This window comes from Epinephelus lanceolatus, chromosome 4 (genome assembly GCF_041903045.1).
Source record: "Epinephelus lanceolatus isolate andai-2023 chromosome 4, ASM4190304v1, whole genome shotgun sequence".
NCBI classification, from domain to species: domain Eukaryota; kingdom Metazoa; phylum Chordata; class Actinopteri; order Perciformes; family Serranidae; genus Epinephelus; species Epinephelus lanceolatus.
In genome coordinates this window covers 13305346-13322607 of record NC_135737.1, presented here as the reverse complement: position 1 = coordinate 13322607, position 17262 = coordinate 13305346, and the positions used below count along the sequence as shown (strand labels likewise).

Sequence of the window (17262 nt, the reverse complement as noted above, 5' to 3'; positions counted from 1 at the left end):
TCTCAGTTCTGAAACAGAAAATGTACACATATATTCAGAACATTCCCCTGGGTGCTCTCAGTGTCATCTACAACATCTTTCACCTTTCATTGTCTGTGGAACAGCTCCGGGTTTCGAAAACTCTTTTCCTAAGATAATATATCCTACTATCCTACTATCCTACTATTAAATGGAGAAACCTCTGTTCCTCCGTCCGTCTGTCTGTCATCATCCGTTTTCCTCCTCACTGCTTTGACCTATTTCTCTGAACTTGCACATAGGCTTTCATCTTGGTCATGTGCAGACAGCCACGATGCGGTTTTTGCATTTTTCCCACATTTCTACTGTTTATATTTGCGTTTTTCCACTACCCATTCATACTGTGAGCACCATTAGCAGCGCGAGCTGCGCATGCGCGGAGACCACTTGGGGAACACCTGCGCTCGACCACGGTTTATGGCTGGGACATGCAATTTCAAACACCAACACTTGCTGAAGACTAAGGTAATGATTTTACTGAACGAACACGCGTCTGTGTCTGTGTGCGCGCGTCTGTGTCTGTGTGTGCGAGCCAGCCATTATGTATTTTCACTTTACTGACATTAGCCTACAAACATTACAAACTGTACACTTTGCACTGTTTCTTTCATTCCTTCTCCGTGTTGCATGTGTACCTGTGTGCCCGCGCACGGCCCCGCGCATGTGCGTGCCTCCGTGCCGTCAGCCAAAACTATGCTCCATGTATTTTGCCTTAAAGCATGTTTCTAAATACAGTGTACATTGTTTGTCTTACATTAATATTTATTACACAGTGCATTTTTATAGTGCTCTGATTTTGCATCTCCTATAATATACTGTTTTTGATTTCTTATTTCTCTATACATAACACATCCCCGGGTATGGACTAGTTATTTATTATAAGCAAGTATAGCTACTATACGAATGTGCAATAAATGAAAGCTACTATTGTTTATGTGATTACACATGCAGCGCAACATAAATGATAGACAAGTTAACACCCATAATACATTCTACTTTTCCAAATTTTAATACATTTAAAAGTAATGCAACAGAGAGACAGTGCAGTGTTTGACATTGATTGTACTGTACCTACCCACAACAGTCAAGCAATGGCTTTTGCTGAGGCGCTGCATCACCACATGGACAAACATGCAGAAGTGCAGTACATTGTAATACTAGAACCAGTAGTAATAATAATGGCAATTCGTTTGGTTTATTCATAATTATGATTAACCCTGGTAGAAATATGAACAAGTTTTTCCAGGTCTGCTTTTGACATGAAGATTCTGGGGTGGGTTATATTTGTAAGATCATAAACAGCTGATCGTGTCACTGTTTTTATGTGGCTATTTAGACTAATATCAGAGTCAACTATGATGACAAGGAGGGCACCACAAGTCACAGGAGTCGACTTTAATATTTGGGAAGTTTATCCCTCGAGGCACCTTAGGACCAAAAGGGTCCATTCTGCTGATTTTATTTTTTTGATTCTCAATATATGTCAGTTTAAAGGTTAATTGTATGAAACTTGGCCAGGATTTGTTTTTTACTATTATTTTTAAAATTCCATGACCCTCTCTTTCCCAAGGTGTATAGATTAGGAGATATAAAATTGGCATCCAAGTGTTAACTTAAGGACCTTTTTGGGCCCATTGACTCCCATTATAACCACATATTTTTGATATGTTGTAATCCTGACATATTATAATGCTTTTCCCATGAAAACCTAATAAATCTAAGCCTCTCCCTTCAAAAATAAAGGGAAAACAGGTTTTAGGTCTGATGACCCCCCTAAACCACCAGGAGCAGCACAGCTCATTAGCATAAAGTTTCAAGACGTTACAATGGTTCTCTTACCACGCAAAATGTATGGCAATATAAAAGCTGAACACCACAAAAATGGTCTGTGTTGTTATGGATATAAAAGAGTGGTGTGAATGTGGTTGAGACTATATTTTGCCTGTGTGAGAAAGTAGGCTACATTGCACTTCACGGCTCTTATAAGTTTAGAGCATAGGCCTGAGTTGTCCTCCATAAGACACACACACAGCTATAATTAATTCTATCTTTATGTCTCTATGCTGTTTTTGTCCTGTGATTTTTTATTTTTTTTTAGGGCATTTTTTGCCTTTAATTGACAGGACAGTGAAGTGTGAAGGGGGGAGAGAGAGGGAGAGCCATGCAGCAAAGGGCCACAGGCTGGACTCGAACCCAGGCCGCTGCGGCAACAGCCTTGTACATGGGGCGTCTGCTCTACCACTAAGCCACCGACGCCCCGTGATTTTTTTTTTATCCTTTTATTGGTTTCAAAACATCTTGCCAAAGGACTGCAGTTGAAAATTAGCCATTTACAGAAATGTTGATTAATGTGAGATGTCCTTAGAAATAAAAGAAATCTAAAAACATTTGGAAAAAAAATCTAGCAGAGAGGTGGAAAGCTGTGGCCAGTGAAGAAATTGTTTCTTCAGTATGGTGCATCGGCATCCCCTGGATGGCAAGCCATCTTCAGGTCATCACCTCCATGTGTCAATACAATTTCAGTCAGTAGCACAATCACATCATCACAGTGTAGCAGTGAAAAAACAGTGCATGCCCTGAATGGTAAAGCATCATATATTTAATTATTTAATTATTCATGTGTTCATTTAGAATAAATAATGAATTTATTTATTTATTTGTTTATCATGTCAATCGTGAATGGTAATCTTCATGTCAGTAAAGAACACTGAAATTTAAAAAATATGAATGGAATCCTGGAATTCTAAACATCAAAGCGAAATAGAATGACATCATCAGCACACTGACACAGAATGTGATGTCTTTGTAACATCACAATACAAGGGAAAGGAAGTTTGCAAGTAGGACCCCTTAACATAAGCGTTGTGTGGGTGAAATCTTTGTGAGGACACTTCAGACCTTTCAACGAGAGAAATCTTTGCAAGATGCAGTGCGACAGAGTCTTCAGAAGAAACAGGAGGACCGTCAGACAGCGGCCCAGAGTTCGATCCCTGGATGCCGCATTAATGGAGTGCCATCAACTTTGCAATCAGGTCCAAGAACTTCACAACCTGTTGGATAGACAAAGACAGGAGTTTTTCTATGAGAAAAACGAACTTAGCCAGGAGTTAGAGGACACCAAACAACAACTGGCTAAGCAATCCCTGAAAAAGATCCACATAAACAGGGAAAAGAAGACCAAAAGAGAGAGAGGGTCAAAAAATATGCTGACCCTGAGACTCTCAATGCATATAACATGGCTGTCCAGGTCAATGAGACCAAGGGGCAGAAAAGGAAGAAAGAAAAGAAAATCCTCCAACAAAATGCCCTGGCGGATCAGACTTCTTTCCAGACACAGATGGAGGAGCTGACATCCCAGTTCAACAACCTGTCCCTCAACGATGAGCTCTCAATGGAGCTCAAGGCTGAGAGAGAAGACGATTGACAACCAAGGAAAAGGGCCAGATGAGAGGACGAGCCAAACAAACAGGAGCCCGAAGGATAAAAAAAAAAAACCTGAGAAGCGGAAGAAAAACAAAAGGCCCCAAAACTGAACCTCCATTACCACAAATAACCCGTTGCCCCCCCTCCATAAGTAGACCCTTTCCTACAAGACATTTTCACTTGTGAGAAGTCAGAATGTCTGCTGGAATAATGTCTGTTTATGGGGGGAGGGGCATGGGGGAGAAGTGGATTTGAGATAACACCCCCCTCGTAACTGTATGTGTATGTGTATGTATGTGTGTGTGTGTGTGTGTGTGTGTGTGTGTGTGTGTGTCTGTCTGTCCCCTCCTGTCGCCCTTTCGCGGAATTTCGTGTGGCATGACGTTCTCTCTTCTCACCAGCAGAGGAGGAAAAAGCAAAAGATACTGGTAGTGGTACTTTCACATTAGTGAAATGGGGTTCAACTCCCTACAGTGTCATTGCTAAAAGCCAAACACAAGACATTACAACAACTTCATAAACAACAAATGATTAAACATATACACCTCAATCTGTATCCATATCAATCACAGACACATGTAGCCTTTCATCTTTCAACTGACGCCTCCTTACCAAACTATATGCTTACTACAGCCACTGCACTAGTACTATACTATAATGTTTTTATTGACATTTTGATGACATACTATACTCTGATGTTTTTAATGACATTTTGATGCCATACTATACTATGACGTTTTTTTTATGATATTTTGACAACATACTATACTTTGACGTTTTTTATATTTTGATGACATACTATGACGTTTTTTAATTATATTTTTTTGATGACATACTATACTATGACGTTTTTTATATTTTGACGACATACTATGACGTTTTTTTGTATTTTGACGACATACTATACTATGACGTTTTTTTTTTATTATATTTTGAGTGTGAGAAATTCGAGTCATCAAAGGCCATATGGGCTGTGTTTCCGTTTTTTCTTGATGAAAAGAGCGCCCCCTGTCTCCTACTGGGTGTGTGGTAGCATGTGTCTGCAGGTGCAGGTTTGAAGTCTAGCTGAAGAAGCTACAAAGCTGCAGAATAGTTTGCAGCCTTGTCTGGCTGGTCATCTCTCCAGTAGACAAAGCCATTTGCCCAGAGGACCGTCTGCAGCCAGCCTGGTCCTACAAGCCCAGGGCCAGGTCAGTGGTCAAGAGGAGGAAAAGGAGGAGGAGGAGCCACAGTCAGGAGCCTCCAGAAAGTGGAGGCAGTGTGTCTTGTGCCCACAGTGCAGAAGGGTGTTGAACCAGTGCGCCAAATGTGGAGCACATGCATCTGTGGTGTATGCCTTCAATTGTAAACACCCGGACATGACAAAACACGTGACATCATATGACAAAAAGGGCATAAAAACATATAAAACAATAAAAAATAATTAAAAACTTAATATCTATGGTTAGGTCTGAAGTTGTTGAAAAACTCTGATGCGGTGAAAGTGAAAAAAAAAAAAAAAAATATATATATATATATATATTGCATTTTTATTTCACTTTTATGAGATGGACCATTTTGGATCCCTAGGTTAACAAGTGTAGGCTATAGCCTATTAATTTTTAAAGGTACCTCAAGGGTTAATTTAGTTTAATTTTTAAAAATATAACATGTACAGATGAAGTCATCTATTTGGTTGGTTGTATATTGCATGTATCAATACATTTTCATTTTTACAAAGTGCAACTCCTGCATTGTGTAATAACCACTGCAATATAAAATCATTTATTGCAAATTGTGTGGTAATTTAAGACATATTGTATTCAAACTGTTAATGCAATGCAGCAGATTATGACAAAATGCGGTTGTTATTACACAGTAAAATGAAAGTGTATTGGGCTACATTTTGTCAGTTATTACATAGCGCGGTATTATTGCATTATGTGTTGTTGCCCATTTTAGATTCATAGCCCACTGAATTACAATTAGTGATGCATCAATGTGTAAACGTCACTGTAATGGGCTATTTTCCTACTTTATATACTGCTGGGTATCATCATTTATTAGTCGATTTAAAATGTATGATAATATAAAAAATAAGATGTAGACAGATGTAAACTACTGACGAACTAGTCAGTCACTATAGTGTAAAAAAAAGCATGAGTAAGATGCCCACGTAACTACGTTACGTCATACTGCGCACATTCAAGTTAACGTCAGTTTGCGCACGGTCCAACGCACATTACGTAGCCAAATTATGTACAGTTACTGGTTGTAGTCTGTCGCGAGAGTACGCCGCAAAGTAACAGAGTGAAGAAGACAGCTTTCAGTGAGTTAATTTTGACTAACTAACTTAAAATTTCTTGAGAAGAACATCGTGTTATCCATTCAGGTAACAATTTCTGACGAGGGCAAAATGTTGTCGGCTATTTGGGAGTGTTTTCCCCTCACCGCAGCGCCGCTGTTCTGCTTTACGAGGTAAATGCTAGCTAGCTCTTAGCTCATACCCAGCATGCTAATCTCAATTTACTTTAGTTTTTTTGTCGTTTTCAGCCTTTGCATGGTTTAAACTAAGCACCATTAACACTTTGTTTCATCCAGATAGCAGTGGAAGGCATGTTAGCCCGTCCAGACTGACCTCTAGCCGCCACAGCAGCGTGTTGCCTCACCTCCATGTCCGTCTCCGGCGAAGGTAACTTAACGGTACAGAGAAAAGTCGGTAAGTCTAACGGTATGTTTGTCACCGTTACCTTACATCAGTCTGTGTAGCATGTTAAATTAACGGGTCAATGCATTGATATTGAGCGGTTTAGTTAAAGTTGTTGTGTAAGAATGTAACTTTTAAGCATCGACTTCAGTTTGGTTGAGCAGCGTGTGATGGTGTGGCACTGTCTCTATGTGGTGTGGAGACACCGCTGACCTGGTCAGCCATTTTGACACCGCTGGTATGTATCTCAAGGTTAGTCATTACTCCGCGTTCACTTTGTTTAAAACGTTCAGTCAGTACAATGGCATTTTATACAGACCACCCAAAGGAGCTGACCGTGACATTATGTAACCATTTAACCTGCTGCCATCTTCTCCAGACATCGCTGAGTGGATATTTCAGTTGTTTCGGATGAGTACCAGAGCTTGGGCTCAACTCTGAACTGTCGGTAATGATTGCATTTGAAGTGTGCAGTTAGCTCTCTTCTCCACCAGAGACCGCTATAGGATCTCTATTTGTCGTTGTGAAGTGAGTGTCAAATTGTAAAAACATAATTTCCTACCGAGCACAATTTCGTTACACGCCATTACATTAAATTGAAAGAAGATATACACATGTATCATCATTAAATATATCATAATCTGTTATTAAAGGGTAGTTTGATTTCTCAGTCGTTCCTTCTTTTCGACCTCCTATTCGACTGAAGTGTACCACGTGCCCAGGAAGACACAATAAGGGGCGTTGACTAAAACATGTTTATTATTAAAATCGCAACAAAACAGCCCCAGTGTTACATCATCTCGAATGTGCACTGTTCTTATTTTATATGGTGACTGCCCAAAAAAGTTATAGTTCAGATCCCAATCCGTCAGTGAGGGTGACTGTGCTGTGAATTAGTCCTTTACCTCCGACGTATTTACAGTATCGCTTCTCGGCCTTTTGGCTAAGATCAAGTGTAGTATCTGTTCTTATCAGTTTAATATCTGATACATCTCCTATCCGGGGACCATATATTAAATTGGTTTTTGGAGCAGGGAGATGGAATAGGAGCTTGTTCCGTTCACTCCACGCATCGACTTGGTATTGCAGTATCTCCAGGAACGGTGCACTCCCCTCTTAATTGTGAAAATGAATTCTCCTTTCAACGCTGTTATAATGAGGGAAAAGTCGTGCTTGTTGCATGTCATTCCACTTCCCCAGTAATGTTGAATATCACATAGATGAGCTCCTATCAGTTTGTGCAAAGTGTTTTCTTACTGATGTTTGGTCATTTTTAACTTTTTTACAGTGTCCATTATTCCCATTTAAGAGCACAGGGCAGCAAAGTTGACATGTTACTGTAAAATAAAGCAGTGACTGCTTAGTGAAACAGGGAGATTGTTAATCAGAATGTGCTGTGTTCACCATCCTTTTCACCTGTGGAAAACTAAGATATTTTGTTTCTTGGTAGGTCCTCTAACTTCATCACATATTAGCTTTGAAATGAACTGTGAAGTGAAAATCCTGTTACTGCAGCTGTTGTTTTCCAGTCTGCCTCCACTGACATATCAAAAAAAGGTAAAAACACTGCACACGCTTGCACTCAATTTTCTGTTATTACCTATATTGGTTCTTTGTGCTGTTAGTTACATAGAGAAGCACATTGAAGATGTTTATTAAACAGTGTAGTTCACTCTCCAGACCAATAGGTGGCAGTATGTCAGTTGCTCACCAGCAGCAAACAAAGAAACAGGAAGTGGTTGTAATGTGAGAAAACAAGAGTGTGTTTTTAGTCTTTTCTCAGAATTTCAGATGTGGATCAAACAACTTTTGATTGCAGTATGATTCAGCTACGTGTCATTGAACCTGCTGTTGGGCTGTTACTCATTTGTTGGAGATGAAATAGATACAAGTGGTGATTTCAGTTAGCTTTTCATATGGAAACACAGCATTGCATGATGGGATATGCGCCAGCTTTTCTTAAACAAAGTGTTACTAATCTTTGTCAGCCATGGTGCAAAATGTTTATTTTGTGTTAAATTCCTGTCGATTATCAGCTCCTGTACAGTCTCTGGTTTTGGTGATTTCTATATTGCCAGCACCATCAGTTAGCACCTTATGACTGTGAATGACTGGCCTGTCTCTGAGCTGTACAACTCATACTTACCTGGCAGGGGAGATACCATGATCAAGAAGGTGGTTCACCCAGGTATATCTCTCTTGCGGCCAGTGTATGAACTTTGTCACAGTCGTGCGGTGTAGGAGACCATGCTCTGCACCATGTTGGTACCTACAACCACGAGACGGAATGCTGTCCGGTTTGAATTACAGAATGGCTTGGAGATGGACAGGTTGCAGTTTAGCAGGCTGGTGATTCAGAAAGAGTTGGGTTTTTCGCCCCAACAACTTGACTACGTGTTCGCTCTGCCTGGAAAGAGGACCTTTGAAGTCATCTTCACCACATTTCTCCTCTTCGAACAGTGCCTTGAACGCTTTGAGCGGAGGAAAGTCAACAATCTCAGACTGGCCAACATCGGTTTGACATCTCTCTCGGAGAGGGAACCCAAGGCAGTCACAGTTCTCATGTACTCTGAGAAAGTGACAACAGAAGTCATCAGCACCTGGCTGTCCTTCCATTGCTCTGTCATACAGAGCATGGAACTCAGGGATGAGGATGGTGCCCATACTGGAGCAAGGCGCTTCTATGTACGCCTCAGAAGAGATGGAGCCTCTGGGGGGCTTCAACACCTGCCTTCTACCATCCAGTTGGGGCCCAACAGGGGCTACGTCTTCTACGCAGGGCAACCAAAGACCTGCAGGAAGTGTGGCTCCACTCGACATCTGGCTGCCGACTGCAACGTCACATTCTGCAGGAACTGTCAAAGCACTGAACATACCACCAAAGACTGTGACCAGCCAACAAGGTGCAACCTCTGCAGCTCTAGTAGCCACACTTTCCGAAGCTGCCCCCGGTCTTATGCCAACCGTGCTAGACATCCCACGTCTACAGATGACACTGACTTTCCACCAGCAGAGGAGCGGCCACCCCCGGAGGGACCCGACCCCACTGACAAGACTCAGCCAGGGCCAGCAGGTCAGGAGCAACCACCCCCTCGGACCCGGGTGCCACCAACACCGACCTATGGCCAGGAACTACCCCAGGCAACCCTAGCTTCGACCAACACCCATGCCACCTCCGAGTCAACCATCCGCCAAGACCTACAGGCAGTGCTCTTCCCCCGACAGGCAGAGTCTGATGAAGTGACGAGCGAGGAGTCCAGTGGGGAGCCGGGGGCCAAGGAGAATGAGGGGGAGGTGGTCCATCCAAGCCAGGCAACATTGGAGCTCCAGACAGGCAGGTGTCTTCCTGGGGAGTTCGAGCCCATTGAGGAGGTACATCCGAACCAGCGGGGACTGCTGGTAACTGAACAAGAGAGGACCGTCTCCCAGGTGATGCGGCAGCTCCAGGAGGACCTGCCACGCAGCCAACTAGACTCGGCCCCTGAGGAGTGCCGCCCACCCAGTGCCACACCATCTGACTGCAGAGACCTCCGTGACCTCCTAGACCTAGGCCTCCAAGACCTGCCCTCCCCAGGGGGTGCTGCAAGCTCTTCCATCCCCTCCTCGTCCAACGAGAGCACACCACCTTTGAAACGGCCCAAGGGGATCTCAGGGACCCCCTCCATCAACGTCCCAGATGTAGAGGTATGGTCCAACCCCCCCCACCCCCCCCCCCCCCCCCCACTTTCTAGACCTCGAGGCTCCCGAAAAGATAAGAAGAAAAGGAAGAAGCAGAAACTAGTCTGTGCTTGAATAGCTTGAACCTGTATAAATTCCTCATGCTAAGCTGCCCCCTGACCCCTGCACTCCACTTTCTTCTCTTCATGACTTCTCTCTCTGTTGCTTCACTCAACACCAGAGGGCTGAATGATCCCCTAAAATGTCTTTCAGTCTTTACTTTCCTACAAGCAGAGCCTAGTAACATCTTTATGGTACAAGAGTGTAATATCCCATACAGAGATAATTATAGAGAATTTGAAGAAAGATGGACTTATGGACAATCAGTGTGGTCTGGTGACAACCAAAATAGGTCATCTGGCATCGGGATACTTTTTAAAGGTCCTAACTTTAATGTGCAAAAGGTGTAGTGCATCAGGGATGGGAGGATTTTGTGTGTTGATGTCTCATACCTCAGTGTTAATATGAGAATTATTAATGTGTACGGTCCAGCTGAGCTTAAAGAGCGTTTAGAGACTATAAAAGAGATACAGCCATTATTGTTGTGTAGCAGAGAGGTAATCCTGGGGGGAGATTTTAATTGTCTGGTTGAAAAAGAAGACCGTTTATCTACTACCGCTGTCAAACTTGATTCCAGCTCCATTGCCTTGAATAATCTTATCCAGGATTTCAAACTCACTGACACATACCGTTCCATAAACTCCAACTCACCTGGTTTTACATGGTCCAATGGCAAAACACATTCAAGAATTGATTTTCTGTTTACCTCAAAGAGCTTGCAGGTCTCCCAAGCCACAGTTAAGCCGGTCGTCTTTTCTGATCATGCACTTCTTAACTGCTCTCTCGTCTTAAAAAATGTGACAGAACGAGGTAAAAGCTCTTGGAAGCTGAATGTTTCTGTACTGCAAGATGAAGGGGTGGTTAGAAGATTTAAGAAAAAGTTATCTCTCTGGGCTTCTCTTCAATTCGCCTTTGACTCCATTGGGGAATGGTGGGAGGATGTGAAAGGTAGAGCTAAATCATTTTTCATAGAGGAAGGTAAAAGAGCAGCAAAGAGGAAACGTTTTAAGCTAAAAAAACAGCAGGCTAAGTTGCAGCGTCTTCATTTATTATCTCATGCTGGCTGGGATGTAGCTGATGAGATAACTATGCTAAAAAGAGACATGTTAAACGCCTCCGCAGAAGCTAGCCGTGGCTTGCTAACGCGTAGCAGATTACAACATATAGAAGCAAATGAAAAGTGCACAAGATATTTTTTCAAAAAACTAGCACAACCTAGAAATGTCATTGAAGCACTTTACGATAGCAATGGTGATGAAAAGACTGAAATGAATGATATACTCACCTGTGTTCACTCCTTTTACTCAGATCTCTACAGATCTGAGGAGTTAGATGAAACAGCCATGTCACAGCTCCTGTCAAAAATAAATAAAAAAGTAATTGATGTTAATGGAAAACTTGAAATTGAACTGTCTGTAGAGGAACTAACAAAAGCAGTGAATAGTATAGCAAACAACAAAGCCCCGGGGTCAGACGGCCTGCCAAAAGAATTCTATGTGACCTTTTGGGAAGAATTAAAGGGCCCACTTCTTGAAATGTTCAATGAGAGTTTGAGTATTGGAACATTACCATCATCCCTTAGAGAAGGCTCCATCACTCTCTTGTTCAAAAAGGGAAACAAAAAAGATATAAAAAATTGGCGCCCCCTCACACTACTTGGGGTCGACTGCAAAATTTTAGCAAAAGCACTTTTCTTCCGTTTACACGAAGTAATAGATCAGATTGTAGGAGTAGAACAGACTTGTGTAATATCAGGCCGAAGTATGGGTGACAGTCTCGCCCTGGTACGAGACTCTTACCTATATGCAGTAGACCGCAAGCTTCCTCTCTGCATATCAAGCCTAGACTTAGAAAAGGCTTTTGACAAAATTAACCATGATTATTTAAAAAGAGTTTTGTTGAGTTTTGGTTTTGGTCCTCAGCTGAGGGCTTGGATCAATCTATTGTACGCTAACTGTTTTAGTAAGGTTGTTGTGAATGGTACTCACACTGCTCCCTTTAAGGTACAGGGTGGGGTTCGACAAGGTTGCCCTCTATCTGTCATTTTGTTTATTCTTGCGATGGAGCCTCTTGCTTGTGTGATCAAACAAGATTCCTCTATCCACGGCCTGCTTGTTCCTGGGAGTGGAGGGAGGGAAGCCAAAGTGTCACTGTACATGGATGATTTGACTATTTTATGCTGTGATAACAGATCTGTTTTTAATAGTCTTAGATGGTGCGACCTCTTTTCTCGCGCCTCTAGGGCTAAACTAAACAGGGCCAAGAGTGAGATCATATATCTGAACTGGTGGGAGGGTAAACTGGATCTCGGCCTGGAGGAAAAAACAGACAGAATAAAACTACTAGGGATTGAGATAGGGAGGGAAATGGAAATTGTAAATTGGGAACAAAGGCTCCCCAGAATAAAAGGGAAACTGCGCAGCTGGGAACAAAGAGATCTCACCATCACAGGGAAGGTCCTGGTCCTGAAGGCAGAGGTCCTGGCCTCCCTCACCTTTCTTGCAGCCACATTATCGGTCCCCAGCTTCTTCCTCACTGCCCTGAGAAGAACAATGTTCCAATTTATATGGGGCTCCCAGCAGGAATTATTAAAGAGAGACATTATGTACAGACCTCTTGAAAAAGGTGGGAAGGCAGTACCTGATTTCAGCTCCAAACTTGATGCCCTGTTTCTTTGCCCAGTTATTAATGCTGTGTTATGTGATAGTGCCAGTCTATGCTCTAAGTTTCCAAAATTTTGGGTGGGTCAAGAGATTTTGGCTGGTATGGGTAAAAGGATTCCTCTCAACACACCCCATTCAGAAACAAGGCCCGCCTTGTTTGAAAGGGCTTTGACTCTTCAAATCTGCAAAGTTTGACAAGTCTCACTCAGGTCACATTAATAGAAAATCTGTTGAGAGGAGTCTTTATGGCCATTCCCTGTGCCTCGTGCCAGTGGGTACTTTTGTTGAATCACATTGCACCCAGATATGGAAAAATGTCAACGCCACATTCCTTTTCAACAGTCACAAGGATCTGGCCTGGAAGGCAGTGCATGGCTGTCTCCAGACTAGAGCCCTCTTATATAGAAGGAGATGCTCCAGAAGCGCAGTATGTCCTAGATTGAATTGTCATGTCAACGAATCTGTTATCCATCTCTTTTGGGCCTGCCCCTTTGCACAAAGGGTGTGGGGAATTGTTGGCAGGTGGCTGACCTCTTTGCACAGATATCCTGATGCTAATGATATATTGTATGGGGATATGGCTCCAAAAGGGACTGGAAAAAATGCAAAATGGTGGATTGCTATCAACTGTATAAAAGATGGAATGTGGAAATGTAGGAATTTACTGGCCTTTAAGAGAGTATATAAATCTCCAGAATCAGTTGTGAGGACTGGCCTCACTTCAGTTAAAGACTACATTCAGAGAGACAAAAAGAATCATACCGGTGAAGAATTAACTACATTATGGAAAATCCCAAATGGTATCATTAGAGAGATATTATATGATGTAATTTATTAGTCTGGGGAAGCGTCAAGTACATCAATGTACATTGCTGGTCCTTGCATCATATTGTAATTATGCTTGTGTGAATGCTTTGTTGTAATCCCAGGTGAGAAAAAGTAATGGTATTTGGGAAAATATATTCATATGGAATGTTTCCGTTTTCCCTTGTATGGGCAGAATATATCTGTATTAATTGTAAATTTTGTAGGTTGTACTTGTGACATTTATTAATAAAAAGCGTCTAAAAATTGAAAATTGAATTGGTTCACCCAGGGCGAGGCCTAGCCATTGCACTCCGATTGAGCTGACGTCTGCGAATTCCCCAAATGTGGGAATCTCGACTGCATAATTTCTGGTAGTGGGGGACTGCGTTCGCGCTCTCCCCTGATCACATGTTAAAGAAAAAAAAAATGAAATCTTATGGAAGTTTTGCTTGGATGAATGGTTGAAGTTGGATTGAGGTTTAGTGCTGCAGTTGTCTATTCAGACACAATAAATCAACAATATGGAATACATCTTAATGTATTTTCATGGATATGATTCCATAGGTGCAAATACAATAATGAAAATAATAATAATACAGTGTAACATGCACAGTATTATATTGTACCATATTATTATGATTACATACTATAGTTTATACTATACAAAATAATATTATGTTGTGTTATTCTGTCTTACATTATATACTACATTACAATTCTATTATGTTGCTATATTAAAACAAAAAAACACGAAGTGCAGGGCTCCAGGCTGCGATCAAATGGTCGCAATTTGTGACAATCGTTGGAGTCAGTGCGAGTATTTTTTTTTATTTTTTTTTTTTATAAACAACTACTCGCTCGTCCGCGACCTGCAAATTTGCGGGCGACTTCTTTTTCATGCTGTAAAACGAGGGAGCGAGTCCGCCAGTGTGGGCTAATGTGTGTGAGACAGGGACAGAGTCAGAGAGTGAGTGATGTTGAGTGCGAGGATTACGTCACCTTCACTTATCAGTAGGCTCGTTCTAGATGAAGTGCGCAGTGGCGCTGAGGCGATGAAAAGCTGCGGTCAAGTCGGAGACTGAATCCAAATGTCCACCCTGTGGATTTGCGGACTGAACCCTCGCAAACTTCAGCAGTACGTAGTGTGACGTATTTACTGACATAACGTAAAGTCTGCGAGGGCAGAGACAGCAAGCGTTTACCCGTTGCCATGGAAACGTTCAATTTTCGCTGCTGTCATATTAATATAATATATAAACTAAAGCCTACAAGAGCAATTACAGACAGTTATGAGGTAAAGTGTCAAAGGTGTGGTTAATAGCAGGGAGATGGCAAGTCTAGTATAACTGTAAACAGTGTACACCAGAATATTATCTAATTTGATTACATAATGATACTTCAGGGCTCCAGACTAACTTCTTTTAGTAGGAGCACTGTAGCCCCTAACTGAAACATTTTAGGAGCAGAAGCAGGAAATTTAGGGGCACACCTTAAAACCTCCTGCAACACAATTCACATTTTTGGCCATTTTAACTGTATCATAAACTATATGTAGTTTACTGTATATTAACATTGGACTGTTTTAATTATTGAAGTATTTAGCATTGCACAGACTTGTGGTCAGTGGGATGTCAGGATTCTTAAAGTAACATCTGTACAGATGTGAAGCCCTGACTGTATCCACTGATCTTTTATGAAAGCTGTTGTCTTGTATTTTTCTTCCCTCTGAAAACATTAACCTTATAGTCAGACACAATTTATTTAGCCTATGTGGTTGAGGAGACAGGTCTGCTCTGCAGCAGCAAACTGATATAACTGTTACAAATAGTTATAGATAGTTAGTTCTATGAAAATGTTGCTTGAAATGTATGGGCCAGAAACAATATTCAACCACATCATGATACAGAAATATGTATAAGTCTAGGCTGTAGAGGGACTGAAAATACATTTTATTATTGCAGCATATCAGGCTGTGCAGTCTAACAGGCTGAAAAATGTCCGAAAAATGAACAAAGGAAGGTCCTAACCCTTTTTTTTGTGACTGAACAAAAATGTATTAATACTATTAATACATTTCTGTTCAGTCACAAAAAAAGGCCATACGTGGGATTTATATCTTGTTATCTGCAGGAACAGATGAGTAGGCACTATTCATCAAATAATATGACATATATTATAATTTTTAATTAATTTTAATTTTTTTTAATTTTATATACTTTATTAATCCCTGAGGGGAAATTCAATTTTTCACTCTGTTGTCAATTACACACAGGTCCGAACACACACATGCACAAACTGGACCTATACATGCACTAAGTGGAGAGATGTCAGAGTGGGCTGCCCATGAGCTCTGAGTGGTTGGGGGGTTCGGTGCCTTGCTCAGGGGCACCTCGGCAGTGCCCAGGAGGTGAACTGGCACCTCTCCAGCTACCAGTCCACGTTCCATATTTTTGGTCCGGACGGGGACTTGAACAGGCCACCCTCCGGTTCCCAACCCAAGTCCCTATGGACTGAGCTACTGCCGCCCCCATACAGTTAGTTTCTGTCTTTTACACTTATTGTTATTCTAGTTATCTAGTCTAAACACCTCTAGTGTTTTTATGCTTTCCTATTTCTGCTTTCTGCTTTCTGTCTTTGTGCTGCAGCAACACCTGAAATTCCCTTCTGGGGGTCAATACTTATCTAAATCAAGTGGTGGAAATATTATTCAGATCTTGAATTTATTAAAAGTAACATACCCATACGTAGTCAGAATGGCTGCTGTCTGTGTTGTTTCATCTAATATTGTAGTATGTGGTTGTCCTAAGTGCTTTTACATTAATATGTGAACAGCATTTTCACATTACAGCTGGTTGACATGGGGCTAATTTAAACTACTTTAGACTGTTGAGCAGTTTAACCTTAAGTATATAATGTACCATATTTTATTTGGTGGTAATTTTGAATGTCAAATCTTAGTCTGCACAGTAACTAACTGCTCTTGTAACTAGCTGTCCGGTAAATGTAGTGGAGTGAAAGTACATTTCCCTCTCTTAAATGTTGGAAAGTAGAAGTATAAGGTAACATAAAATTGAAATACGTGTACCTCAGATTGAACTTAGGGTTCATGACCTTTTCATGAGCAATGTATGCTTTACTCCATCATTTTTTCAAACATGTTCTTTTCTTTATCTTTGCCACTGCAGTGTGCAGTATTTGTGGGTTCTTTGTATTTACGTGTAAAGACTGCAGTTAGGTCTTGTGTCCACCAGAGACCGTTGCTGCTCCACTGGTTTTTGATAACAGAGACACTGCGTCATAAGAAGCACATTATGATCAACCTTTTAAGTGTTCAAATAAATAAAAACTGCACACAGCTGTATGTATTGCAACTTTGTTCTTCTAGCTGCTGGTTAACCACACAGACAAGCACATTGAAGATGATGTGCTGTGTTCACTATCCTTTTCATCTGTGGAACAAAAGAAGAAGAAAAGTCTGGAGCTGCTTTCTAGACAATGAATAGGAGACTGATTTTGTGGATCCACAGGATGTTTATTGTATTTTTTTTTACCCAAATGAGATTTACTCTATTGTGGTGTTCTCGGTTCTGAAACAGAAAATGTACACATATATTCAGAACATTCCCCGTGGGTGCTCTCAGTGTCATCTACAACATCTTAAACCTTGCATTGTCTTTGGAACAACTCCAGGTTTTATACCCTGTGACATCACAAATTTGAGTTTAAGCACTGTAGGTTTTAGTTTTGGGAGAGAGCTGTTTATTGGACTGTCTTAGACCGTAGGAGTAACATGTATGAATTTTGAAAAAGGTCATTAGTTCCCTTTTTAAGAATCAGGGTTACGTGGTCTGAACTTCTGGACCCCATAAAGCTGTAGTTAAGGAATCA

The 17262-nt window shown here is 41.4% G+C and overlaps 1 non-coding gene and 1 pseudogene across 1 annotated transcript; both read left to right on the top strand.

Moving 5' to 3' along the window:
* The first annotated feature begins 7050 nt into the window (after window positions 1-7050).
* On the top strand, window positions 7051-7241 carry LOC117260394 (U2 spliceosomal RNA). Its single transcript, XR_004501920.1, has one exon. It is a non-coding gene; the product is annotated as a U2 spliceosomal RNA (small nuclear RNA).
* Window positions 7242-13642: 6401 nt separating this feature from the next.
* LOC117260375 (U1 spliceosomal RNA) lies at window positions 13643-13777 on the top strand (annotated as a pseudogene).
* The last annotated feature ends 3485 nt before the right edge of the window (window positions 13778-17262 follow it).